Genomic DNA, 24,990 nt, shown 5'->3' on the forward strand with positions numbered 1-24,990 from the left:
ATCCCCTATTTCCCCCTCATTTCAGTTCCCCAGATAATCCTGTGCACCATCCCAAAGGAGACAAATTTAAGTATGTTACCAGCACGTGGGGTTTTCCCATTAGCATCGGTCTTAATGGTTTCAAGAAATTGAACTTTAAATAGACAGCAATCTAGTTCTTAAGTCATAAGGGCATATGTTCTCCATCCTCTAAGTTTGATCTTGGCTAGCTTCAAAAGCAACAACCAGTGCTATTTCAGAGCAAATGTAATTTACATTATCTGATTGTCAACAATACAATATCTCTACATAGTCATGACCGTGGAAACAGCTACAATAAAGACTTTGTATGAACAGCTTTGGTAAGGGATTTAGGGTAATGTTATTTACATAACTTTAGCTTTTTCTGTTGTGAAGAATGTATTGATGACATATGCCTACTGGGTACATGTCCTTCACCATTTTACAAATCTACTTAGATGCCAAACAAAAATCCTTAGCACTACTGATTCACTTCACTGTATTAAAGCAAAATAAATATGTCTTAGTGTGTCAAAATAAACATCCTTGTGCTTTAAGCTATGGATGGTACACCTAGGTACCCAATGCTGTCAGATACTGCAGCATAGTTCTATATTTCTATTTCCCACAACATTATAAATGTTCATGTATTTCCCATCAGTCTTTCATATTGACATTTCATGTATTTAAAATTGGGGAAAGTTAATGCCTTTCTTGTTCTGTTCTAAAAAGAACCTTCTCAGGAGTTACCAAACTCATTAGATTATACTTTTTTGGCATTCAAATCTAGTCACCTTTGAAGCATGCAGTGAGGATTTTGAGAAATAATTAAAGGCCATTTTTCCCAAACCAGTGCTTGCTCCTCAAAGGAAAATGATTATATTCGTAATTAAGCTTTAATGAAATCAGGCAGAGAGAACAGCTGAATGCAAGAGTGAGTGCTTAGGGCAAAGGCTGACCATCAGCAGGCACTTTTCTGCTCTCTTTGAGAATTGTGAGTCCTGATCAAGCCATATTTCTGCTATTTTTAAACAGTCCCGAGCCCTTTGAGGGCACTCTGGTTTCAATCCTCCCATAGATAAGACATGTTGAGCTGTGACAGGAGGCTTTTTCAGGGTAGAGCATGTACTGTTACAGCACAGGACCCGGAGGGCTGTGAGGTTTACTGAGCCGTGGCCAAGAGTATTCAAAGCAAAGGTCTTTGAAAGGGAAGTTTCCATTTGCAGAGAGAGATACCATGATTTCACCTTAGCTCCCCCTCCTCAGGCATAGAAAGGATTTTATATCTTGTTAGAGCTTTTATGTTCTGCATGCTAATTTAAAATGTAAGCCTAATAATGTTTCTCTCCCATCTATTTATTATTTGTACTTGTATGAATTCTGACCTCACAAGACATGCTGATGATGTTGGCATAAAATTCTTTATTTGGGCAATGTTTTTATGTTTCCTCCATGCTACTTTTTAAACATCCTGGGGCCAGATTCCATTATTTCATCCTTCTCCTCCAACTTCACCAGGCAGATAAGTATTACAGGAAAATGGCTGCCTCCCTTCTTTTCACTTTTTACTGGTAAAAGATGACTCCTAAAAGACAAGATCTGAGTAAACCTGGACAGTGATATACATCTGAAATGGTATAATAAATTAAAATAGAATGCAGTTTCAATAACATGACATCCTGACTTGGTATTTGGAAAGTAAATACAGGCTGAAATTTAAAGACAAGATATAGATTAGGTGGAGGAAGATACAGGTTGAGGGCTTACATAGTAAGATTTTGCAATCTTTAGTGGTTGGAGGCAAGATCTCAAAATGTATGTAAGCTCAGCATAACTTAGGGAATTCAGTGCAGTGCTGATCATACAACGTTATAAGTGACCCTTAGGTCAGAGATGGCTCTTATCTCACTGCCTGTTTTGTGTCATCCCTTTGGTTTCATTCTTCCATGTAGCTCATGATCTTCACAGCCCTGGGCTATGTGGTGGAATGTCACGTGTGTTATACCAAATGACCTTCCATGCATGGAGGCAGATGCAAAGTGGATATCCAGGCTTCAGGGCCTTGTTTTGCATATCTTGTTTCATATCACGTGTGGGAAAATAATCTGCTTTAGGTTTTGTTGTATGGAATTAGTTAACTTAGTTCACTGTGTCTTTGCTTGAATTGCATAGCTCACTAGCACAGCAAACATGCTATGCCATGCTAAGTTCTATCCCATCATTTACTAAGGTAAAAGAAGGAGCAGAGAAGTCAAATGCTCCCAGAGAAAACCAGATGAGGGGGGAAGATTTCTTCAGAAGATAAATGGGTGAAGAAGGAGGATAGTTGGTGCAGCAATTTTCAAATTACTTTGTATAAGATTGACCAGGAACTTGCTAAAGCACACACTCGCATGCACGTGCACACACAGGCACAGTATCCAAGACCCCAGTCATGGAGAATCTGATTCTCTAGGTCTTAAGCAAGGCTCTCTGTACTTTTAACAAGCTCCCAGGTACTTGGAGGTAGGTAGTTTATTGATCACCCTTTCAGAAATAACTGACTTGGTAGATGCTACAGGAAAGAACTTACACTTGGGAAGCCAGACGGCATAGGTTTGGCTGAAGCATTGATCACTAGTCAGTCTTTAACTTCCTCAGACTTTATTTTGCTCATCTCTAAAATCAATATAATGGTCTGCCCCCTGAAGTGTGGATTGGTATAAGTCAAATCCCTACTATGCTATTGGATAGATGATAAGAGTTCAATATTTCATAATTATTATGATTATCACTACTACTATTTTGAAAAGTCATACTCAAAGAAGTACTAAAGTAACTTAAATACTAGACAATGGGGTTCTAGGACCAAGCCAAGACATGGGCTTTAGGTAACTGGTAGATAGACTACTATCAACTAATTATGTTGGTCACTTCAATCTTCTGTACTTGCTGCTTTCTTGATTTTAATCTCTGTGACATTGTGCTCTCATTTGATAGTATATGTCATGGGAACTTGTTTTATTACCATAAATTGTATTTCCTTGTGGATATACCAGTAAAACTACAGAGTGAAACATTGTTATTTTTCTTGATTTTTCCCATACCTATATAAGGTGACATCACTAGGGGTGCTGTGCTGTTCCAAAGAGGTAAGTTGAAAACAGCGACTGTCATAAAGGAAAAATGCCAGAAAGATATATTCTGAAACCCTGCTGCTTTCCAGTGATGGGACTGCATGGCGTACCCACAGTTCTGTCTTCCAAAGCAGGATTCAGTGCTCCAATGTGCTGGCTGCAAAAATAATATAATATTTTGGAGAGTTCATGATGGTGGCAGTGGAGACAGGGCTGGCATCATGGTTGTGTGACCTGTGTGGTTGCATGGGACCTCATGTTTAGAAATATACTATGTTTATTTTAATACTTTTCTATCACCATCTTGAAATTTTTAATAATTTTTGAACATTAGGACACACATTTTCATTTTGCACCGGTCTCCACAGGTTTTTTAGCTAGTCCTGAGTATAAATGGGATGGGTACTATAGAGACATTGTAGGTTATAGTTAAAGAACTCATCGGAAGATTTTTTTTTTGAGATTAAGTCTTGCTCTGTCACCCAGGCTGGAGTACAGTAGTACGATCTCTACTCACTGCAATCTCTGCCTCCCAGGTTCAAATGATTCTCCTGCCTCAGCCTCCCATGTAGCTGAGATTACAGGCATCTGCCACCAAGCCCAGCTATTTTTTGTATTTTTAGTAGAGTTGGGGTTTCACCATATTGGCCAGGTTGGTCTCAAACTCCTGACCTCAGGTGATCTCCCTGCCTTGGCCTCCCAAAGTGCTGAGATTACAGGCCTCTGAGCCACCACGCCTGGCTCATCAGAGGATTTTAAACATAAATATACTTTGATTTATATTCCGAAGAGATCTTTTTATTTACTTATTTTTCCTGCTGTGTGAAAAAAAATCATGGGCAAATGGAAAGAAAGGAGGTCATTTTTCTATTTAGATGAGAGTTGACCGTGTATTGGGGTGGATTGTCAAAATGGAGTCTTCCAAGCCCAAAAAGAACAGAGTTGAGACATGTTTTTGGATGCAGAACCAACAAGTCTAAAAGTTTAGCAACAAAAGAAAATTATTAATGTCATAAACTTCTCTCCTCTGTAAGACAACTTCTTTTCAAGCCAGAGGAAGGCTCAAAGAACCACGCTGGTGGCAGGAGTAAGCTGAACACAAGATTCTTGGCACTGACGCTAGCAACTTTTGGCCTGGAGTCTAATGACCAAGCCTGATGCGAGCTCTGCTGAGCAGGTTTAGGCTGACCAAGGTCACCCAGCAGCGAACCCTGTAGATGGGGTCATTGGAAGAGTCCAACTTGCAGCTGTGGCCTAAAGCCACCAATGACAGCAATTATTGATGGTTGTCCTTTGTCCTGACTTGGGGGCAGTCAGATGACAATGAATATAAGAATGAAGAGGCCAACATGGGACTAGGTACATGAGTACAGGCTTGTTAAGAGAAAACAGTGGAAGAAAAGCCCCCAAACACCAGTTAAATGGCTCTTTTTAGAGCTCCAATGTTGTCTAGATTAGAAAGAGCTGCATTTTAATATTTATAACAGTTTCTTGTTTATTACATCTTATTTGGCCTTTGGAAAATATTTCAAGGATGAATTTCATAGTTGTTACTGATGATTAAGTTCCACAATTAATTTTAAACTTAACGTGACCTACTGCTATTTCTTTAATCTATCTAATGAGACTCCTTGGAATTTACATTGGCCAATTAATCAACATGACTGTGGAGAGGATACCAGGGTGGCATGCTCTCGCAGCCACAAAGTCAACATAGTTCATTCAAATTTAGAAACTTCAGAGTTCTAAGCCTATTTTATCCCCACCTACGTTGACTTTAATCATGTTTAAAAAGTGCAGTGGGGGTACCATTACTTTTCTCTAATTTCTTGAGATTATTTTGGCTACTGAGCTGAGGATGCCACATGGCCTTGAGATAATGAGCTTTTTCTGTAGTGGCCCCATGATGGGCTTTTGTAATTGTTCCATTAAAATGGAAAAAGAAAGGTAGATTGGCCATTCTTAAATGAAAAATAGTTCTCCAAATCGGTGCTGACACTTTGAATTAACAAGTTCACAATCCTATGTTGAAATGAAAATGGAACCCTAAAAATGCTCACTGCCCACTCATCCATTTTCCTTTAAGAACAATTGAAATGCAACTTTAAAGTTTTCAAATCACTTCTGCCTTGCTCTGTTTTGTTGTCTTTTTGCTAAGACAGTATCACAATTTGATGAAATTAATGTTAAGGGGAGGGAGCAGCATAAATTCCTCCAAAAGCAAGATAACTAAATCAAAGGAACCCTTTTATTCCAATTAAACCTTTATATCTGTTTTCACGTGCAAAGCAAAACTGGGCCTCAGAAACACATTGGCCAGCAGGCAAATATATTTGTTTGTTTTAATTTGTGTATTCAATTGATCTTAGAATCCACTTAAAAAATACATAAATATTTTTCTTGGAAATGCAGATACTTCCTGAATTTATGAAGGAAAAAAATAAATGAAAGCCCTGTTTGTTTTACATGACCAGATGTGGACTGGATACCATGTGGGTTGGAGCTAAAAAAGAACCGGACTGGCTTGGATCACTAATCTATCCCCAGCTATGACCCTGGGTGAGTCATATCCACCCTCCTTCCAGCCTCAGTATCATCTCTAAAACATAAACCAAACAATAATGTGAATACTAAAGATTCTTCTAGTTCTGTAATGTATTACTACCAAGAGTCACTTCCTTTCCTTATTTCATTTCTTACATTTTCAAAATTTTAATGAGTTTTTTTTTTGCATAAATGTGAAACTTGGTTCAGTACTTTCCATATCATCTCATTTTCTCTTCTCTTAAATTTTTTTTCTTTAACCCTTTGGTAAGCCTCCAAGGTGAAGCAAACTGTCTGTACAGAGGGTTTTAATTGGAGGTTTATTGATCATTTTGTCTTTTGGTTGTTTGTAATCATACAAACTTGTATTTAAGTATTTACAGGCACAGATTAATTATTTCAATGATTATTGTAGAGTCAAGAAAACATATAATGACAAAATGAGTTGGTTGTTGATAAATTTAAAAATGATATTTGACTTTTCTTTTGGAAAAAACAGAGATGAAGAAATGTGGAAATAGCCTACAGCCTACATATATGTTATATAAACTTGAATTTCATCTAATTCATTCATCCAATCACCTATCTTTTTCCTTAGCAGAAGACATTGATGTATGTGCAACATCTGCTGATCTTAAGAATGATATGAATTTCAGTATTATAAGTCTCAGAGTTGCCCTGCAATTTCACTTTTCGACTAACTGATGCTACTGTCAAGCCAGCATACATATTCCAAGCATTAAGACACAATTATGAAGGCCCAATAAGCTACCTACTTTACAGTTGTTAATATTCAGCTGTAGGATATCTCTATATTGTTAGTAGAGGGTGCTGATTTCATTAGTCAGATTGTAAAATAATGTTATAGATGCTAAAATTGAAGTTTGGTGGTATCCCTTAGACAAAAATAGAAATTACATCATAGATTTTGAGTATCTTAATACTTCATTAATAACTGAGAAAAATCTAAGGTAGTAAGCACAAATCTTGACATAAAAGTGTCATATCCCCAGAGTAGCACTGTCTCCTAGAAATACAATATCAGTCAATAGGCAATTTTAAACTTTCTAGTAGCCACATTTTAAAAAGTAAAAAGAAGGCCGGGCACAGTGGCTCACGCCTGTAATCCCAGCACTTTGGGAGGCCGAGGCGGGTGGATCACGAGGTCAAGAGATCGAGACCATCCTGGTCAACATGGCGAAACCCCGCCTCTACTAAAATACAAAAAATTAGCTGGACATGGTGGTGCGTGCCTGTAATCCCAGCTACTCAGGAGGCTGAGGCAGGAGAATTGCCTGAACCCAGGAGGTGGAGGTTGCAGTGAGCCTAGATCGCACCATTGCACTCCAGCCTGGGTAACAAGAGTGAAACTCTGTCTCAAAAAAAAAAGTAAAAAGAAATAGGTAAAATTAATTTTAATAGTATATTTTATTTAATCATGTATATCCACAACAGTATCATATCAACATATAATTAATATAAAATGATTAATGCGATATTTTACTTTTTTTAATACTGAGTCTTTGAAATTTGGTGCATCTCTTACAGTTAAAATACTTCTCATAGGACAGAGGGAAGCTCATTGGTGGGGCCACAAGCTTGAGTGCAGGGGAAAAAAAACAGCATCTCTCCATTTGAATACTCTATTTGCATAGGAAATTTTTCATATTTACACTTGAAAAACTAGATTCACATATCAGTTTCAGATCGTGTCCAAATTAAACAAATTCACCACTCTTATGTCAATTCGTAAATATGAACATCAAATCTAAGAGAAATTGAAAAGCAACTCACAATTTTTCTAGTATCAACAAAGTATTCCTAAATTTTTTCTTGTAGTTTTAAAAGTGACTTATATAATGCTAGCACTTATAACAATTATCTTCTGCATATTGACAATGTTAGAAAATGTGTAAAATCATCATATTAATTTGCATTATGAGAAGTTTACAGTTTAACATAAATTCTCATACTTGTCTAGCTGGGTCACAAATAAGCTTCAACTTTAGCATGTTCAAATGCAGTGTGACATTGGTGAAAAAATATTATCCTGACATTTTTTTGCTTTGATTATTGAATATTTGGCAAGCATTCATTTTGTTTCAAGAGAATCTAGGATTGGAGTTAAATCTTTATAAAACTCTTTCATCACTCAACCAATGATATTGACAAAATACATAAGATCATTACAACCATTGTCCTCTGTTCTCATTAGCAAGTCAATGACTTGGCAATAATTTCCCATTACACTTTTCATAGATTATTATTTAAGAAAATGGAACACAGATATTTTCAATATACATATTTTTTTTTCTTTTGAGATGGAGTTTCATTCTTGTTGCCCAGGCTGGAGTGCAATGGCATGATCTCAGCTCACTGCAACCTCCACCTCCTGAGTTCAAGTGATTCTCCTGCCCCAGCCTCCTTAGTAGCTGGGATTACAGGCACTCACCACCACACCCAGCTAATTTTTTGTATTTTTAGTAGAGATGGGGTTTCACTATGTTGGCCAGCGGGTCTTGAACTCAGCCTCGCCTCCCAAAGTGCTGGGATTACAGGTGTGAGACACCGTGCCCAGCTCAATATAAATCTTACAGTAGAACCAAGCAAGAAAAGTATCATCCATTTCTTGCTTTAAAGTTGCATTAACTTTGAATTTTTGACCTAACATACCTGGAATGCCATCCATCATGCTAGAAACTTTCATATCTAGCTAAAATTCTTCTTTGACAGATATAAAAAGTTGAAAAACATATATCCAAGTTTGATTTTTTTTGTTTGATTTAGCATTTCTTAGTCAATTTGGAAATCTTTTAAGATTGAATATACTCAGAGTAATAATTGTGTAGTGTATCCGCTAAAAGAGACAGCTAAAAGAAAGTAGTTGCAATGTTTTCATATTTTGAACAATTTGGTCTTTGACATCATTAGAAAAGTATTTCATTCTATGGGCAATTGCTTGCTGAATGATGTTTAATTTTTTATATACTTTTTGTCTTTTTCTAATTTTATTTCCATAATGATGGAGTTGAATTTCCTTCCCATGTCTGCATCTGAGAAATCGCTTTCTTTTTCTTTCATGAATCCAAGCTCTTCATAGCTGGCCAAAATTATAAGCCATATCCTATTCAAAAATATTTAAAATTTGTGTTTGTTGGATATTTAATTTGGATTTTAACTAATTTCACGGATCCTTTTTTGACTTTTGAAAAGCAAATTATTAATATCATTCAGCAATATTTTATAATGGATTTTATAGCTGAATGAACATATAAGTAATAGACTCAATCATCCTTAACTGAATCACAGAGTGGCTGCTGAGAACTTAGTGTGAATAGAGTTTAGTAGCTAAATTCAGGCTTCTTGATAAATGTTCCTGGTTTAACCCAGCCGTTTCTGTCTGGGGCATGGAGTGGGAGTGATAGCCAATATACTACTTATCTGTTTTAGAAAAATCATCTGTCTGAGATTGAGAACTCAGACTGCTTGCTGTATGTAACCTTGGGTAGATAACTTACATTTCCTGTGTCTAAAACTATGAACTATAACTGTTAAACAAGAAACCAAAATAGCCCCATGACCTAGCTATTAGAATCACTGTCTTTCTCATAGTCTATTTGCTGCAGATTCTTCTATCCAGTAAATGCCTTTTTCTGCTTTTTCAAAAATTCTGTGGCTTTAGAACATGGCTTCTGTTTCCTGTGGAATCAGTTCTAATCTGTACCATCTTTGTGGCACCCTTTCAGTTCTTTCTACCCATTTTAACTGGCTCCAGCTCTCTGTGTTTCCCAGGTGAAATTCCTATGCGCAATGATGTGACTGGATGGCTCAGTCTTTTCACATTTAGCACATCACCCACCTGCTCATTGGGTCAGATATTAAACATCCCCGAGCACTTAGCCATGGAAGCAAGGTCCCAGGACGGAAAACAAGGCCATGTGGGCTCTAGTGGTTCTACATAGGGTGGTTCCCCTTAGAAAGTGGTGTGGGCAGGCCAGAAGGAATTAATTGACATCTGAAATACCAAGGATTGGCGCAGAAAATCACTCTAGCTTCTATTCTGACGTACTTTCAACCAAACCATTTGAAAGACTTAGAAGAAGCAGAGAGATTTGTGAAGGAGAATTATTTATCCCAATATAAGAAACTAAGAAAACAAGGATTTCAATATTATCAGTGTCCCCAAGGTAATTATGTCCGAACTTGATCTCCCACTTCTATCGTTTTCCATCCATACCACCACTCAACGCAATACCCTTCACCTTGTCTCTTCCCGTACAGACTCCTTCTCTGGCCATGAGCTTCTGGCTGGCCTCCCTGCGGCCAACTCTTCCCTTTTTGATTTGGTCAACGCCCAGGGAGAGTATGTTATTTTACTTAAATGTGATGCTTGAGTCCATCTTTCCATTTCCCAGAACTGAGTTATGACTTCTAATTAATTCCATGTGATAAATAAATATTGAACATACACGATGCCAGATGCTTTGGAGAATAAAAATGTGAACATGATGTCTATCCTGCCCTCCAGGAATGTACATTCTAGAAGCAGTTTTACAACTTGTAACCAACTATCTGTAATACAAAGGAGAACACGGTGTCCTAAAAGGTGCAGATTTTTAAAAAATTATGAGCTTTCAATAGAAGGATAAAAGTAATGCTATTCTACTAAATATTTAATACCTGGCTCTGGATTGAGGAGTGGGAAGAAGCCCTGATTTGTAGCAGTTGCTGATTTCCATGATGAACATATTTCCATTACGGCTAACGTTAAACTACCCATCTGAAATTACTGAACAGAGTTGGGAAGAGACATGCAGTAGCCCACCATTAAATATTATCTCTACCATACAGATAGGATACATCTAAATAAGCTCAAGAACATAGCAGCAAAATGTATCAACAGAAAAATAACTAGGAAGTATTATTTTTTGTTTTGAATAGAAAGTGAATTTTTATTTTTAATATAATTCATTGAATTTTAATCTTTTATAATTTGATTTTAAACGATGCTGTGTTGAACAATTGGCTTAGAAAATTCCTGAAAATTTAACAATTGCTGTTCTTGAGCTGGTAGAAGCTCACTCCAGCATACTGCTGGACAAAGGGCCATGAAAATTTGGATTCTAAACTGGGGACGGAATAGAGCAGGAGGAGGCCCTTGAGTTCTGGAGGTGAGCCCAAAGCCTCTGTAGGATTTTGATTCTGGATACTGGGGTAGAGTGAAGAGGCATGCTCCTGAGACAAAATCAGGAAAGAAATCTGAGGACAAAAAGCATGGGCAGGCATGGAAAAAGTGAGTAAATTGTTTCCTTACGTGCAAATTGATCTCCAGCTACTGACCTAACTCAGCACTAATCCTCATTTCCAACCCCACCCATTCTGTACCAGTGACAATGATACAACAACAATAATGACAGCTAATATTTGTTGAATGATTGCCCGGTGCCAGGTACTGTTCTAAGGAAGTGCTTGTTATCCCTCGCACAAACCTTCCCGGTTCCTTATTTACTGTGTTGCCCAGCAGCCACAGCCTTCTCTGGGTGAGGCCCCTCTTCTCGACTCACCACAAAGCCTACTGCTCACCATTGTTTTTCCCACACCACAGCTCAAACTGCCATTTGTTATTGAGCTTGCAAAAGCACTTTACACGGTGAGGAAATATTTCTCTGTATCCATGACTCAGGAGAGTGAAAAAAAAGGTACAGATGACCATATCTTTCAAGAAAGATGGAAAGAGTGTTTTTCTTTGTAAAAGTAAAGAAGACATCTACGCATTTCATGTGGAAATATCTGGCTTGTTACAGTAATTTATTTTCTGTTGATCCCTGTGGGCATTTGAGTTTGGGGTCCTATTTCGGTAGACAAGACAAATAGAAAGATAAAAGACAGTTTTGCCGTCAAGGATTTACTGTACACAGGAAGTCTACAGATTCAATATGTATCTGATAATTGTTTTAAGTTGGTATAGAACTTGATAAGTACCAAAACAATTGTGAGAAGGGCTTTCTAGACAGGAGTTCCGAGAGGTTAGGATTAAGGAAAGAGAAAGAGACTTAGTTTTGTTTCTTTCTACCAGTTTCTTATATACCCTGTCTCTTTGAAAGCATTCCTATTTCTCACAATTTCAGGTTAAGAAATTAATAGGAGCATCTCACTGTATTGTCCCTTAGATTCCAAGCATTAAAGGAAATTGAAAAAAAAAGAGGGGGCGGGGACAAAATAAGTAATGTTTCAAATTTTGCATGACCAATAATTCTGTTTTTATTTGAAGATCCATTTATTTCGGTAAAATTCACCTGCTCTCAACTTGGAAGAAAAGTTATGCTCAGGGAGAAGCAATTTCTATGGTTCCTCTTGAAATTTGTTTGTAAGGACAGACGAAATGTACAATTGGAAAAGAAACGAGAGCAAACTTAAGGGTTACTTGCACACTTGAAGGTTACTTAACTCCTAATTCAGATTTCACATCAGGCTTCTCACAGGAGGTAATGTTAATTGAGAAACTCTATAGGTAGATACACTCTGGGGAAAGAACGTAACTCCTTAATTACAATGACAAAAGGTGTGTATGAACCCATGTGTGGGGGTGGGGAATTAACCAAATTATGGTTTATTTTCTTGCACTTTGTAGTTTGTCTTGATTCTGCAAAACACCCCAAAGACAAATATTCTTTCCCTTCTCCATTAAGGAAGGCATGCTGATTACATATATCAACATTATTTTCATGTTAAAGATAAGCCCTGTTGTTTGCTGAGGGTAACATGAGGAATATGGCTTTAGAATAACCACCCCCATTCACCACCTTTGCCAATAAACAAGTTTAGTGAACTTAATTTTCCCTAATTTATAGGCAGCCTGTTTGAATTATTGTTACTTGGCCAGGATCATTTCATAGGGATTTAATTGTGCTTGTAAATCGTGTTGCTTTCAAATTCGTCTCTTTATTCGCTTTATTTCCCTCCTCATGTCTCATTTTGCATATGCTCCAAAACATATCAATAATTTATGCCACACAGCCTTGTTTTCTCCTTTGTAACTGCGCACATGTTCTGCATTGTGTAACTATGTCAAAGGAAATGTGTACATTGAGTAAAGGTCTTGAATTTTTCATGAAGGTTCGTTGGACACAAATGGCATTTTGCAGATCTTTGGGAGAATAACAAACCCATTTTTAAAAAAGGGTTTCAGAACTGAATAAAAACAATGATATTATCAGCAGTAACAAAGATAAGATTTGTTGAGCATTATTTTCATCATAGGCAAATCTAAGTAAACATGCACTATCTCATCCTCACAATCACATTGCAAAGAAGGTATTGTTATCTCCATTTTACAGGTGAGAAGACTAAGGCTCATTCCTAAGACATCACTTGCTCAATGTCACACAGCTAGGAGGTGATAGAAAGAGATTTGAACTTGGGCCTTTTTGAGCTGAAAGCCCAGGTGGTTGTCTCATAAAATCACTCGAGTAGCTTTCTCATTTTTGGGCCACTTAAATTCCAACAAATCTGTTTTTCCTTTGCTCTAGGTCTACTATGAAAACCCCCAACTCTTCATTTTATAAAAATTAGAAAATATTATCATCCTGTCATCCTCCTCTATTCTGGATGACTCTTAACTGACAACCAAATTCAGTGAATAAAACCTGAAGAGCTGATGGAATTTACAGTAGAGAAGGAAGGGAAGGAGATATCATCTACACTGATGTTCATCAGGGCACAGTGTGAGATCTACCTGAGCTGATACTGAGTTGATACTGAATATTCATTCATTCAGTACTTGTTGAACTCTGTTTGCCAGAACAGAAGTCAGCAGACTGTGCCCACTTTCTATTTTTGTAAATAAAGTTTTATTGGAACCCAGCCATACCTGCTCATTACACATGTCTATGGCAGCTTTTACCCAACAATAGCAAAATTGAGTAGTTGCAATCGATACTGTATAGCCTGCAAAAATGAAAATAGTTACTATCTGGCCCTTTATAGAAAAGGTTTGTTGACTCTGTGCTAGATCATGATCAAAACAGACACAAATTCTATCCTTATAAAGTTACAATCTCATGAGAGAGTCAGACATAAATCAAATACTCAATATATTATTAAAAACTATGATACATGCTCATCAGTTGCCACTGGTTTTGGAAATTTAATCATTTGGACCTTATTCTTTTACATTAAAAAGGTTTTTTTGGCTGGTATAACAAAAACTTCATTCATTCATTTATACTCATTCATTCATTCATTAATTCAATTCAGCAAATAAACATTGAGTATCTAACATATGTTGGACATTATATTATGATCTGAGAATATACAAGTGAACAAAAGTTGATAGTCTTTCATTTGTTGACTCTTTGGCCTTATATTCCAACTGGTTCAGAACCCAAAAAATGAAGAAGTCTATTAATTGGGCCTCCTCAGCCTCCAGAGTTTATTGTAAGGTCTGCCTCTTTTTCACTCTTGTAGTCTCTGAAATGGTCTAGTGTCCTTATAGTAGATTCCTCTTTTTAAATTGAAACTAGTTTGAGTGGGTTTCTGTTACCCAGAACTTTCCCAAGCTTGGAATTGTGAGACTAAGTGAGCATCAGCTAAATCAGCATCAGCTCACTAAATCACCTAAGTGAGCATCAGCTTACCAGACTTTGTGGTGAAAGGAAGCAATGACAATGGGTTGGGAAAGAGAGAAAGAGAACAAAGATTAGTAAACTATTCTGCCCATTTCAGCATGGTTTATGACCTAAGAATGATTTTAGTGTTTTTAATGGATGGAAAAAAACAAAAGAATAAGAATAATTAGTGACATGTGAAAATTATATGAAATTCAAATTCCAGTGTCCATAAATAAGATGTTATTGAAACTTAGCTGCACCCTTCATTTATGTATTGTTTATGGTCACTTTCATGCTACAGTGACAGAGCTAAATACTAAATAGTTGTGACAGAAACCATATGTCCTGAAAAGCCAAAAGGATTTACTATGTGGCCAACTACATCTATACCAGTTATTATTATTATTTTTTTTGAGACAAAGTTTTGCTCTTTCTTAGCAATCGTGGTTCACTGCCAATTCTGCCCCCTGGGTTCAAGCTATTCTCCTGCCTCAGCCTTCTGAGTAGCTGGGATTATAGGCGCCTGCCACAATGCCTGGCTAACTTTTGTATTTTTAGTAGACATGGTTTTGCCATGTTGGCCTGTCCGGTCTTGAACTCCTGACCTCAGATGATCCACCTGCCTTGGCCTCCCGAAGTGCTAGGATCACAGGTGTGAGCCATAGCACCTGGCCAACATCTGTACCAGTTCTGATACTGGCTTCCTCATCTTCCTTACCTATGTGTTCTTTCTGATCTCATCTTTGAGGACCTTAACTACTGCTATTCTCTCAATGGATTCTGGCTGTAGTTGCGCCTCAATTCCTCACTTCCAGTTGTCTGTTGTTCATGTATACTTGACTGTCCCACTGGCACCTCAACCCGACAGATCCCCAGTAGAACACATCAACTTCTTTCACTCCTGTGTACATACTTCTCATCTTGGCTACACCCTTGGAGATAAATATGGATAATAGAAACAGCTGAAACCACAAGTACATGTCACACCCAAATGGGGAAAACACTGAGGAGTAGGTGGAGCCCACACTGTTAGAAGCATCCAGGTGAATTCTGTTTCTCTTTGCTTAGTCTCGCCCAGTTTATAACATTGAGGACATGTCTTTCCTGTCCTTCCTGGCTCTAACCTCTGTATCTACTGAACTTCCACTTGGTTCTCTGATTCTCAGACTAAAGTTTCTGAACTTGATTTTGTGTTTTTTAGTTCTGTGTCATTCTTGATGTTTACCTTTGTACCTGTCCGTAGCCTAAGTCCACCACATAATAAATGTTTATTTAAAAGTTACTGAATATTCAGTGCTTCATACTTATCTAGTATAGTCCTTAAAGCAACCTCGTGAGGAAGGCAGGATTATTGTGTTATTATAATCCATTTTCCAGGTGAGGGGGCTGAAAAAAGAAGTCTGTGTTTGGAGTTAGGATTCCAACCAGGCTTGTTTGCTCCAAAGTATTACCCCAATTTCTTTCTTCATATAAATGCAAAATGATTTCTATTTCCTTCTTTCCTCATTGTTTACTTTGAGGGTACTGCTCTTGTAACTTACTTTAACACCTATGCTAAGAGTCAGCAAACTTTTTCTGTAAAGGGCCAGATAGTAAATCTTTTTGGCTTTTCAGGACATATGGTTTCTGTCACAACTATTTAGCTTTGTCATTGTAGCATGAAAGTGACCATAAACAATACATAAATGATGGGTGTAGCTGTGTTCTAATAACATCTTATTTATGGACACCAGAATTTGAAGTTTACATAATTTTCACATGTCACTAATTACTCTTACTCTTTTGTTTTTTTTCCATTTATTAAAAACACTAAAATCATTCTTAGCTCATGAGCCATGCTAAAATGGGCAGCATAGTTTACCAATCTTTGTTCTCTTTTTCTTTTTTTGTGACAAGGTCTTGCTCTGTCACCAGGCTGGAGTGCAGTGGTACAATCATAGCTCACTTTAGCCTCGAACTCCTGGGCTCAAGGGATCCTCCAGCCACAGCCTTCCAAGTAGCTGGGACTACAGGTGCACACTACTGTCCCAGCTAACGTTCGAAATTTTTTTGTAGAAACAGGGTTTCACCAGAGGGGTTGCCTGGGCTAATCATGAATTCCTGGCCTCAAATGATCCTCCCACACCTCAGTCTCCCAAAGCGTTGGAATTACAGGTGTGAACCACTGTACCTGGCCACCAACCCTTGTTCTATACCACATTACTTAACTTTGGGTTTATAATTGTTCTAAAAGACTCAAGCATTTGCTGCTATTTATGGCAAGCTTACTATATGTCAATGTTGTAAGCATTATTATATATATGTCACCCATTATTACATACATATGAGGGAGGTACTAGTATCATCTCCATTTTATAGATGAAGAAAATGAGCTACAGAGAGATGAACTCCTTGGCCCAGAGTTGCACTAAACTAGGAAATGGTAGAGTTCAGATTAGAACCCAGGACATCTGACTCACGGTCTGGCATGTTAAGTACAAAGTTATGATGCCTCCCTGGTTCCTATGAGATAATGTATGTTAAAGAGTTTTGAAAACTATGAAGGGTTATATAAATATAAGTTAATAACTATCATAATTATTCATGTTACATCTTTGGGTTTCTGAAGTGATTGGATTGCAACCAAATTGATGTTAATCAAAATAAAAACATTCAGGCATCTCGTGGGTTGGTATTTATTTTTCTGTCCATCTTAGCATTAAACATTTTTAAGCATTGGATTTCTATCTCAAATAAGCAATGGAGGAGTCTTATGCTTTTATGTAGTTTGCTATTTGCTCCTATCTTCCCTGAATTTGGCATTATGCCCCATTCCTGATTAAAACCAAAATGAAGCTGCAGATAGGAAAGAAGTTGCATATCAATAAGGCTCGTGATTAAGTTTTTGTCCATTTTTTTCACTCATTTCTTTCACGTTCTTAAATTAGATAGCAGGAGAGACATGACTTAATTATTGAGACTACTTTGGAGCCAAATGGAAAATTATACTACCACTTACTCAGATGCCAGGGTAATTAGAGACCAATTATTTCTCATTTGGCACTAATGAATGAAGATCAATTAAAAAAATAATGTAACTGTGAATTGCTTGTATTGAGCAGAGAACTGTAAGCAGCTGAAATCGTCTACTCTTTGACTAATTGAAAATACGAAGTGAAGGCAGCCCAGAATGTGATTGTCTCCATGTAATTTTAGAGCAGTTCGATTTTCAGAAATCACGCAGATGGCTGAAGCTTTGTATTGTAATTACTTCCTGGCTACAGCACATTGCTCTCTCTTCTATAAGGAGAGTCAAAACATGGCTCAAGAAATTCCTATTTCCCGAGCGATAACATCAGTTTTGCTGGCAGGACTTTATTGTTGCTTCTGGGCTGGTCGTGCTTGGACTAAGATGGAATGTCTGATTTGCTTGGCTATTTCACTCTTCTCCTGATTGGTGTATCCATTTCATCAAATGTATCCTGAAAACAACATTTATTTCACTGTAAAAATCTGATTGAAGGAGATGTCTTCTTGATTAAAAATTTAGATTGTGATTATGTGGACATGGACCTACCTGCTTAAAGATACCTTGGAGTTCAGAGTTCACCTTTTAAATATCTGGTTAAATAGCAACCGCTTAAAAACTGAGCCTACACTATTTTATTTTATTTTATCTAGCATATTTTTTTGAGGGAAGTGGTGTAAAAATTTTAATTCTTTACATTTGTTTGTAGTCTGGGTAAACATTCCCTTGTAGTAAGTATAGGGCAGACTGGGAGCCTCCATTCTAGGGATAAAGTAACTGAACCATTTTTAACAATGGAATTCTGCTTATAGAAAAGCAGCTAGCCAGTCCTCTCACCTGATCCCAAAACACACACTCTCATGCCCTCTCTAATAAACTTTGCAGTTCATGAATCATGTTTACCTCTATTATTTCATTCCCTCAAACAACTTCAGGGAATAAGGCAGGTTTTATATTCTATTTACAAATGAAAAAAATGAGGCTCCAGAACTTAAAGGGCACCAAAGCACCTTAGCCAAAGCTATTTAGTCTCACCGTGTGGTTTCTGTACATGGTGCTCCCAAGAGTTGTGCAGTGTGCAACCCGCACACCGAGACAGTACCCTCATTATGACAACTTCAGCTTAAAAGAAAATGAGAAAGGAGCAGCAAGAAAAACTCTGAAATGCATGAGTCATAATAAATAAAGGCAAACCTTAAAACATTTGTTCTCTTAGCATTTCCCCAAATAAAAAAGAAGTGGGTGTGAACAAAGTCTAAATCAGCTTTGGTCACTGGGGCTTAACTAGGTGGCTGAGCAAGTGAGAACTCAGAAGAACACATTCCTTTGTCCTGGTACACATGCCCCCGTATGTGGATTGTGTCATTACGCTAATGCAGGAGGCCTCGGGATGGGGATTCTGAACTCAATGACTAGGTAAACTTGCCCAACCCACGGCCCAAGACGGCTTTAATGCAACCCAACACAAATTTGTAAACTTTCTTCAAACATTATGAGATTTTTTTTTGGATTTATTTATTTACTTTTTAGCTCATCATTACTGTTAGAGTATTTTATGTTTGGCTCAAGACAATTCTTCTTCTTTCAGTGGAGCTCAGGGAGGCCATAAGATTGGACATCCTGCACTAGGTTTTGGCTTTTGCCTCTATGGTCCCCCCAGCTACAATGGACTTCTCAAGCTCTTTTCGTCATTGTCAGGGCCTAGTGCAAATTGAGAAACAGGTGGAAGGAGGGCTTTTTAGCCTGGGCCTTCTAGCAGCCAGGTGCCTCCAATTATTACTAAACTTATTGCTGCCAAATGAGGTCATCTGTATGATCCTAAATATGCAGTGATGGGATTAGAAGGTCACATTTTTCTTGTGTCATAACAGCATGTCCCTACCTACAGTTTACTGTGAATGACCACTTTCTTTTTAATCATCTTATCATCACCTTATACATAGAACTGTTATAGTTCATTGTGGTTTTTGTCTGTGTTGTGTGTGAAAAATATAACTGTAGGTGAACATACTTAAAATATTTCACAATGTTTTTTACCGTCTTTTGGCATGTCTTCATTAAAAACACAATGAAACATATCAAGAGCTAAAAAAAAGGAACAGCCTGTTTTTTTCTGTTGTTTTTTGCTTGTTACAATTCTGGGAAACTTGCTCAGCATATTGAGGATAAAGAAGAGATGAAGAATAAGAACTCTGCATGTCTAATGCAGAGGCTGGATGTTGGCTGAATGTCCTGGTGGGTGATAAGGTTAGGAAGTAAAGCAGGCAAGGCACACATGTGTATGTGTAGACCAGCTTAAGGACTTTGAATTTTATTCTGGCTGTATTAGTCCGGGTTCTCCAGAGGGACAGAACTAATAGGATATATGTACATATGAAAGAGAGTTTATTAAAAAGAATTGACTCTCACAAGGCAAAGTCCCACGATAGGCTGTGTGCAAGCTGAACAAGGAAGAAGCCAGTAGTGGCTCAGTCTGAGTCCAAATGTAGGGAAGCCAACAGTGCAGCCTTCAGTCTGTGTCTGAAGGCCTGAGAACCACTGGCAAACCACTAGTGTATGTCCAAGAGTCCAAAGACTGAAGAACCTGCAGTCTGATATCCATGGACAGGAAGCATTCAGCACAGGAGAAAGAAGCCAGAAAACTCAGGAAGCCAGCTTATCCTACCTTCTGCCTTTGTTCTTGCTGCGCTGGCAGCTGATTGGATAGTGCCCGCCACTATTGAGGGTGAGTCTTCCTCTCCCAGTCCACTGACTCAAATGTTAATCTCCTCTGGCAACCTCCTCACAGACACACCCAGAAACAATACTTTACCAGCCATCCTTCAGTCCAACCAACTTGACACATAATATTAACCATCACACTGGGGAGTGATGGAAAGCAAATCAAGGGTTAGAAGTAAGAAAGAAATCATCTGATTTGCATTTTTAAAAGATCATTTTTTTCAGTTGACATTGTGACTTAGGCTTGAAACTGTGGCTTGGGAAGGCTCAGGACTATGTTGCTCGTAAATGACAAAACCCATAAAAAACTGGCTTAACCCAAAAGGGGAATTTACTGGATCACGTAGCAGAAAAGTTAAGCAACTAATTTTAAACAAGAATGCATCCAAGTGCTAAAATAAAGTTGTCACGAATATGTCTCTATTTTTTTGAGACATGGAATGAGAAGTGGGTCAGGGTTACTCTGCAAATGCAAATTAAGTTTCTGTTACCAGAAATAAGGGGGAGGGATTATGAGAGGCAAAAACAACAAACATCCCCTGTAGCAGGATAAGAAAGAAAGGAAAATGGGGACTCGATTTACACATGATTTGAAAGGTGAGGTTTGTGTTTTTCAATGATATTTTAAAAACAAACAAATGAATAAACAAAACAGGGCAACGGGCTCTCAGTAAAAAGGGTAAATGTGACCATGACTTGGACTTAGAAGGTTTTCTTTATGACTTGGGGAGGAGTAGGTCAGGAAGACCAAAGGTATGCCCTGACCACTAGGGTTCTCTGGTTCTGTTTTACCATGCACAGCAGACTGAAAACTTAGAAGAGGACTTAGGTTTCAGCATATACCTGATCAATGTTTAAGCTTCTAATCCTGTCATTTTTGCCAACATGGTATTGACAGCTTGGTGCAGTAGAAAGGGAATGTGTCTCACAGTTCAATACGGTTTCAAACTACAGTTCAGACTCTTAGTCATGTGACCCAGAAAATTTACTTTACCTCTCTAAGCCTCAGACTTCTCATCTGCAAAATGGAGGAGCTAATAGCGTCTACTTCTGAGGGCTATGATAAAGACCAAACAAAAACCTCATGAACTATGCCTAGCACAGTGCCTCGCATGTAGTGATCACTCAATAAAGGTGATGACTCTACCTTTTCTTTCTCATCCGTATTATTGCTGTTCTTATTTTGGCTAAACTGAATTCATAGTGGATGATACAATGCACACAAGACTGACTCAAGGCATTTTATTATCTGATTAGGCTCAAAATAATTATGTTTGTCTAGAAATAACCATTTATAAACCTGTTTATAAACCATTTATAGACCCAAAGACAATGGCTTAGCTTTGGTTGCAGAAAGTCTTAGCTGTTTTACCTTGAACTAGGTAATTTCATTAGTTAAGCTGAGCCTCACCTTCCCCATCTAATAATCTTCATAAGATTGTGAGACTAGCATGAATAATTCATGTATTATGTTTAACATAGTACCTGGACCTTATACAATTTTAATAAAAAGAATAATAATAATATTTATTATTATTATTCTCTAGCAATTTCTGCAAGGCCACCTTGGGTCTTGTATAAAGAAGGGTTCTGGCCAGGTGCGGTGGCTCAAGCCTGTAATCCCAGCACTTTGGGAGGCCAAGGCAGGTGGATCACGAGGTCAAGAGGTCGGGACCATCCCGGTCAACATGGTGAAACCCCGTCTCTACTAAAAAAATACAAAAAATTAGCCGGGCATGGTGGCGCGTGCCTGTAATCCCAGCTACTCAGGAGGCTGAGGCAGGAGAATTGCCTGAACCCAGGAGGCGGAGGTTGTGGTGAGCCGAGATTGCGGTGAGCCGAGATTGCGGTGAGCCGAGATTGCGCCATTGCACTCCAGCCTGGGTAACAAGAGCAAAACTCCTTCTCAAAAAAAAAAAAAAAGAAGGGTTCTGATGGAAAGGCAGAGTTGTCTCTTGAGGACAAAGGACAAAGCAGTTGTCACATGATAAGCCTTCTCCACCGTATGAGTCACTTTTCTCATCTTTGTTAGTTGGTTGGAATCTGACAACAGAATCTAGTTGCCGACTGGGTTCTTTTAGAGCCGGGGGCTTTGACTCCATTCCACCAATGATTTATTTAAAAATGCCTGGAAGTGGAGGGACACAAAATGCTCTGAAAAGTCAATGTGTGCATCTTGTCTCAGAGTGATTCCATGACTCTTCATTTGGTGTTTACATGGCTTAAACTGTCTAATTTATAGACTCTGAAAGCACTGGTGAAAGAAACAAACTAGCTTTTGGATCGCTTGATATAGTTTATAGTGCAACCATAAATTTGGAACCATTTATGGAACATTATGACTTGCAAACATCTCCCCCAGTTTTATTACTCAGGAAAAAAATGTGTGGTGCTTATAATTCCTCTAAAAACTATAAAAGCATTAAAAAAAATTCAAACAGCATTCACAGACTACATAGTGCAGGATGAAGCTTTTATCTTGAGCAGTATATTGAAAGCCCAATTTTCTACTAAAATGTCAGCTTGTTTCAAAACAAGCGAGATGACTGCCTTGGAATCCTTGCTGAAAAGAACTCGTCTTTGCTCTTTCTTATTCCATAATGAAGAAATGTACTATACTTAAGGAGGAATTTAGCAATTAGATGATTGCTGTAAAATAGCAATTGACATCTGCCCTATATGTATTTTTTCTTAGCATCAAAGATGTTTAATTTGAATAAAAGCTTTCTCCTCCACAATCTGACATTTTCCCTGAGTTTTATCTTACTCTAAAGTCATTATCTTACAATTAGGTCTGATCTTAGGGGTGAAACAACAACAAAAACCAGGAACTAAAATACAGGGATCTTATTTGGGCTGCAGTTTTCTGATGTTATCTGAGTTGAGCTGCTTTTTATCATCCTGGTGTTTAAAGGTAAAAGTCTCCATTCTGCCTGGTGTCCAACCACCCCCAACCTCCACCTTATGATTCTTTTCACTTGAACCTGTGGAGTAGGCCCAGACCTGTGGGTGTCAGGACAGCATAGTGCTATCATACAAATGAATGTGGAGGTCATGCATTTATCTTTGTCTCTGTCTCCCCCACAGGATTCAGAGAAAGACAAATTATGAATGAGGTGATTTTATCCAAGCAAAGTTTGAATGGAGATAAATGGTATGGGGTAGGCGGCATATAGGAACAGAGTGAGGCTAGGGAGAGTCTTTGGGGAGAAGATTCTATTCTTTTGAGCCCTACAAATGGCACCACAGAAGGGATCCTAGAGACAATCTAATGAGGCTCCATCATGGCACAGAAGCAGTGCAGCATGGAATATTTGAAAGGGCAAATTTCTTCCACATTGCTCTTACATTAGAGATTAAAGGCACAGGGAATCTAGGTTAGGTGTGTGGGGTCTGGGGTCAGACAGTTTGCTTTGAGTCTTGTTTGTGTTGCTTTTTGGTTGTGTGTGGTTAAGAAATACAACTTTTCTCAGCCAGAATGCCCCAGCTGCCAAATGGGGAAGAACAACATTTCCCACCTCATGGAGTATTGAGTGCATGACTTGGAGTAATGGCTGGGAGAGCCCTTCCTGCCTTCCTTCCATCATTCATTCCCTTACTCAACAAATTACTGAATACTTACGATGTTTCTAACCTGTTCTGGCACCGGGGTTATAGAATAAATAAGATAGTTGGGGTTTCTGATCTCATGAATTTTATTAAAATTTTAACTACCATTATTATAATAAATGAAGAAAATTGAAATTCCAAGAAGCTGAGTCATACAGGTATATTAATAAAAGGGCTTGGCCAGGTGTGGTGGCTCACACCTGTAATTCTAGCACTTTGGGAGACTGAGACAGGCGGATCACCTGAGGTCAGGAGTTTAAGACCAGCCTGACCAACATGTAGAAACCCTGTCTCTACTTAAAATACAAAAATTAGCTGGGCATGGTGGTGTGCACATGTAATTTCTGCTACTCAGGAGGCTGAGGCAGGAGAATTTCTTGAACCCAGAGGCAAAAGCTGTAGTGAGCCAAGATCAGGCCACTGTACTCCAGCCTCTGTCTAAAAGAAAAAAAAAAAAAAAGCCCCTGCTTCATTGTCAAGGGTCTATTGACTACATTTGCATGAGTCTATTTCTGGGCTCTCTATTCTGTTCCATTGATCTATGTGTCTATAGTTTTCTCAATACCATGCTGTTTGTAAGTCTTAAAATTTGGTAGTATGAGTCTTACAACTTTGTTTTTCTTTTTTTCTTTGTGATTTTTTAAAATCTTGTTTTTGATCTTATTCTTTACTATTATGTTGGATAGTCTAGGACTTTTGCCTTAGTGTGTATATGTTTGTGTGTGTGTATTATATGTATTCTAATATGTATACATGTGTGTGTGTGTGTGTGTGTGTGTGTGCATTTTTTTTTTCCAGACAGAGTCTCCCTCTGTCACCAGGCTGGAGTGCAGTGGTGCAATCTCAACTTACTGCAACCTCTGCTTCCTGGGTTTAAGCAATTCCACTGCTTCAGCCTCCTGAGTAGCTGGGACTACAGGCATGCACCACCATGCCTGGCTAATTTTCTGCATTTTAGTATAGATGGAATTTCACCATGTTGGCTAGGTTGGTCTCAATCTCCTGATCTGGTGATCCACCCTCCTCAGCCTCCCAAAGTGTTGGGATTACAGGTGTGAGCTACCGTGCCTGGGCCTTAACATGTACATATATATATATGAATTAATTTGTCAATATCATCAAAATAGCTTGCTGGGGTCTTGGTTGAGATTTTGTTGAATTCTAAATTCTAGATCAAATTGGAATAAATTGAGTTTTCCAATCCATGAGTACAGAATGTTTCTATTTATTTACGTAATCTATGTTTTTTATATTAGAGTTTTGTGCTTTTTCACATATAGATCTTGTACATTTTAAAATATTTATAGCTAAGTATTTTATTTTTTGATACTACTGTAAATGGCAATTAAAAAAATCCAATTTCAATGGTTCATTGCTGGTATAT

The sequence above is a fragment of the Callithrix jacchus genome, chromosome 15 (genome assembly GCF_049354715.1).
Source record: "Callithrix jacchus isolate 240 chromosome 15, calJac240_pri, whole genome shotgun sequence".
NCBI lineage: Eukaryota > Metazoa > Chordata > Mammalia > Primates > Cebidae > Callithrix > Callithrix jacchus.